This window comes from Tupaia chinensis, unplaced genomic scaffold, assembly GCF_000334495.1.
Source record: "Tupaia chinensis unplaced genomic scaffold, TupChi_1.0 Scaffold000007_1, whole genome shotgun sequence".
Classification (NCBI taxonomy): domain Eukaryota; kingdom Metazoa; phylum Chordata; class Mammalia; order Scandentia; family Tupaiidae; genus Tupaia; species Tupaia belangeri.
Genome location: NW_006159436.1, coordinates 2,353,219 through 2,358,430, shown reverse-complemented (window position 1 = coordinate 2,358,430; position 5,212 = coordinate 2,353,219).

Here is a 5,212-nt window from a genome sequence, read left to right as displayed (position 1 = left end):
CTCCTCTTGGGATCTTGGGCACGCACGCACACGCACCTGGCGTGAGTTTTAAGCCACCGGGTCCAGGACGTGAACCGCGATCGACTACGTGGGAGTTCAGCAACATAGCCATTACGCTAACTGCTAGTTCCCCTGGTCTTTGAATCTTAAAAGTTAGTGCTGGGGGAAAATGGAGGGAGACATGTACTGAGAAAGAGATTTGGAGGAAAAGCCTAAAGGCTCCTGCAGAAGAGTCTAGAAAGGACTCCCTCTGCAGGGAGAAGAGACCGGACACAGGATCAAGGCCCCTGAGCTGGAGGTAGAGTCTGGAGGATGGATTTCCCTTCAGCTTCTTCTTGACTTTGTGGGAGCCTCCCCAGGGCTTGTGGCCAGATTGGTCCCCACCTGAGTGGCTGGACTTGCCCCAACCCCAAACCCACACCTACAGCACCTCTATTTCCTTTCTTTCTTTCTTTCTTTTTTTTTTTTTTTTGAGAGGTTTTTGCTATAGGGCTCAGGCACTCGCCAGACAGACAGAGAGAGACATAGAGACAGAAAGCGAGAAATCACCTCCCAGAGGGATGGTCACGCGGCAATCCCTTCTCCTCCATTCTCCTCTCAGGATCTTGGGCACGCCCGCACATGCGCCTGGCATGAGTTTAAGCCACCAGGTCCAGGACTCGAACTGCGGTGGACTACATGGGAGTCCACCAACATAGCCATTACACTAACTGCTGGGCCCAGCACCTCTATTTTCCATCTGAGTGCCTGGTAAGGGTCACCTTTCTCAGCAGCCAACACCCCCCATCCCATGCAGTGCCCAGAAGGATTTGTGCCTGCGTCAGCCACTGAGCTGTGTCCAGTTCTAAACAGCTGGCCTATCTGCGATGTCATGGTGCAGCTGTGAGCCCTTTCTGATCAGAGTGGGACTTTGCAGAATAGAAGCCCTCCCCAGATGCTAGGTCATCCCTAAATTGGGTAGAATTGGACAGAACCATACCCAGATGTTCCTCTGCAGTGAATTGGAGAACAATTCCCACTAGTCACCAAGGGGAGAGAAAAGAGATCTGGAGGCATGCGGTAATTAGCCCGAGGGATATTTCCCATTTTTAATGCCTATGGCTGAGGAGCTTCAGTCACTTCTTTCACTCCAGCAGGGCTGCCGCCTGCGGATCTGCATCTGCGTTGTTGGTTGTTGTCGGGGAGGGCCATGCTTTCCCCAGCTCTTTGGCGGTGCTGACTTCAGCAGAGCGCCTATTGCTATGGTAATGAGCTGTGGGAGCTTTCACGCCGGCTGGGAAGAGAACCTGCATAACAGAGAGGATAAATCAGGGCTGTGGTTTGAAATTTGGAAAGGAGCCAGGGAGGAGAAACGTGAGAGTTTGAATAAATGAGGGGGACAGATAAACCGATGGACCCAGCTTAACCCGCTGGAGGCGTGGGGGGTGGGGAGGTAGTTCACTTCTGGAGCTCCAGTGCACATAGACCATTCTTCCCCCAGTGGTGTCCCTGGAAAAACCAAAGGGATCCAGATGCCTGGTGTTTTCTCCTTGGGCATATTTACCCTGTGGTCCTCTTGTGACATATGCAAAGGGTCTTCATGGAAAGTGAATATTACCAAAAAACTAGGTGTGGATTTTAAAAACTTTTGCACCAAAGAAATCTGTACTTTCATTCCATTTCCACAAATGTTTTGACGTATGTATGTGTCTTTTTAAGCAAGTCCTCCAGAGACAGATAAACGTGGCAAGGCACTAAGACTGTTTTGATTTTAATTTGCTGGAGGGTAGGTGTGCCCACCAGAAAGACAGAGAGGGAGAAAGCGTCCCCGGATAGAATAGAGTCACACCACAATCCTTTCTCTTCCATCTCTCCAGCGTCTCAGGATGTGGGCCACGCAGGCCTGTGTTTCAAGCTGCCGAGCTCAGGTTTAAACTGCAGTTGTTCTAGCAGGATCTGGCTCCATTAACTAACCATCAGGATAAGGGACCAGCTCAGCACGAAGACTCTTATAATAAACATAAATAAACAAAACGTTAAAATATTTTGTTTTTCCACCCAAATTGGGCACTGTTTACATAGAGCAGTTGGAAAGGGGACCAAAGGAGGACCGCGGGGTGGGGTGGGAGGGAAATAGGGAAGAGGAGGGAGGTTGGAGGGGCTGCTGGAGACCGGTTCGCTACTCGGCTAAGACTCCAGGGACTTTGCTGATGAGAACACTCAAAAGGCAAGACCTTCAGTAATTTAGGCCTGCCTAATGACAGGTCCTTGTCAAGCCAAAATGAACAACTGTAAAGCAAAAGGTCTAAGAAAAAACATAGTTTGGTGATGTCATATACCTAGCACCAAATAGTCAGGCCCTGGGGTATTCCATCAGATTCCCCAGCAGCATGGTCAGATGGAAATGGCAACATCCCCACCCACTCTGAAAAGGCAAGGGTTTTTTTCTTTATCCTAGTAAAGGGGATACAACACACACAAGTTGTTGTGAGTTTACACAGGACGAAGGAGACATAGCATGGTCTTTTTAAAATTTATTTATCTATTTTTTTTTTTTTGGAGAGATTTTCGCTACAGGTCGCATGCGCTCGCCAGACATACAGAGAGATACGGAGAGGCAGAAAGACAGAAAGCTAGAAATCACCCCCCAGGAAGGATGGTCATGCCACAATCCCTTCTCCTCCATTCTCTTCTCGGGATCTTGGGCACGCACGCACACGCGCCTGGTGTAAGTTTAAGCCACCGGGTCCGGGACGCAAACCGCGGTTGACTACATGGGAGTCCAGCAACATAGCCATTACGCTAACTGCTGGTCCCATAGCAGGGTCTTATGGAGATGGGGAAGGGGCAGGACTGGGTGGAAGTCCCTTAGCAGAAGCTGTATGAGGCCACTTACTGGCAGGGATAGATGTCCATTCAGCAGCAGCTGTGACCAGCCTGAGGGAGACTGCAAGTCCAGAAAGATCTCAAGAAAGAATGTCTTGTGTGTGAGCAACGAGCCCACCCGTCCAATGTCAAAGAGTGGACACTGAGACACGAGGTACGGAGAAGCGACCCTTTAGTGGTGGTCTTGCAAGACTGTGTGTCTGATGGGCAGCCATTCCTGAAAAGTTTACACAGGCAATTTACTCCCTGCGTGCAAGTCTCTAGCCTCAGTTTCTCACTGGCTGAGTACAAAGGGGCGTATAACCCTCCCAGACGTCGCCCAAGTCTTATTATTCCCTTATCGAGTATTTATCGTCCCCTTCTCTCTCGTCTGATGGAAAGGCGCAGGCTTATGGCAAGCCCACGAAAAAGGAAGTAAAAATGAGCAAAGGGCTGGTAACCCACCACCATCTTGAGAAGTCATTTCTCAAGGGTGACCTGTTGTTTCTGGATTTTGCTTGTTCAGGAATTTTCCAGGAATGTATACTTTGTGGGTTGTCACATCTGCAAGCTGTTTTTTTTTTTCTTTTTTAGAGAGATTTTGCTATAGGGTGTGTGCACTCGCCAGAGAGACAGACAGAGACAGAAAGCGAGAAATTACCACCACCACCACCACAACCACCACCCCCAGGGAGATGGCCATGCTGCAATCCCTTCTCCATTCTCCTCTTGGGATTCTGGCACACTCCCCACACACACATACAAGCACACGCCGGCATGAGTTTTAAGCAGCTGGGTCTGGGACTTGAACTGTGGTCAACTAGTAGAACTCCAATGACATAACCATTACACCATCTTCTGGTCCCTGGATAAGCATCTTTTATTAAGCAATTCTCGAAGGCGAACCATTTAAACTATTTTCTTACTCATGACAATCAGCCTGATAGCCAATAGGGGGCAACTGGTAAGCAGACTGATCCGCACCCCCTTCTTTCTCACAGGTCTCCTGCCCGTATTTATTTGTGGTGTGTTCATGTGTTTGTTTGCACAGAGCACATTCACGCACCAGTAGAGAGGGAGAGGGAGAAAGCACACCTCAGCGCAATACCTTCTCCGCTGATCCATCCTGGAGGGGTGTGAGGCACACACGCACATGTGACCAGCATGTTTTTGAAGCCACTGGGTCTGAGGTTCGAATCAGGCAGTCAGCTGTGTGGGATCTGGCTCTCTTAACCACTAGCCCACAGGCTCGGTCCTTTATTTTTTAAAACTTTCTTATAAAAATCTCTTTTCTAGCTACACTGTATCTTCACATTCTGAAATTTCTAAAAGACAGAAAAGAAATAGAGGAGGAAGAAAGGAAAAATAAGGTCACATCCCACAATCCCTCTCAGTCATTAATGACAGAAAACAAAAAAAAAAAAAGAAAGAAAGAAAGAAAAGAAAAGGATGTTTACTGACGGCACCAGTGAGTGTCTCCCTTCATGGGAAGTTCCTGAGTCCAGTGCCTTCATAGTTTGTTCTCACATCTTCATGGAAAGGTCAGTTGAATAATGGCAGCATGGAGATTAAGGTGGCTGGATCCCACATGGCCGACTGTGCAGTTCGAATCCCAGACTCAGCACCTAAAAATCACACTGGGCACATTAGCGTGTGCACCCCAAATTCCCGAGGAGAATGGAGAAGGGATTGCAGTGTGGCCATGCCCCCTGGAGGGCTTGCTTTCTCACTTTCCTTTCTCTCACTTTCTGTCTCTCTCTCTCTGGCAAGTACTTGCACCCTACAGCAAATTTTAAAAAGAAAAAAAAGAAAGGAAGACGAAAGAAAGAAAATGAAAGCAGAAGCTATGCTCATTTGAGTGCATTTGTACCCAAGGAGGAATTAAAGTCTTTTTTTTTTTTTTTTTTTTGGAGGGGTTTCCAGCATGAGTTTTAAGCCACCGGGTCCGGGACAAGAAACGCGGTCAACTACGTGGGAGTCCAGCGACATACCCATTACGCTAACTGCTGGTTCCTGAGGAATTAAAGTCTTGAACCAAAGAAATGAAGATCTAACTTGGAACTCGGGGGTGGGGGGTGAGGTGGGGTGGGGTTGGGGTCAAGTGTGGAAGTGAGAACCTACTGACAAATGGAAATCCCGCAGATTGGGTGGTTCCATCTGGACAAACACTGGACCAAGGCCTCCTTTGTAGACCCCTCTGAGTTAGCTTGCTGTTCTAAACTGTGGAGGTTTCTTTACATTCAGGTGTAGAAAAGTCAACAGATCAGGAGGTGACTGAAAAGCCAGTTTGTTATTCATGGTTCTCAAGAGAGAGGGCCCAATGTGTGACACAGGGCCACCCAGGGAAGCACCAGCACCAGTCAGGAGG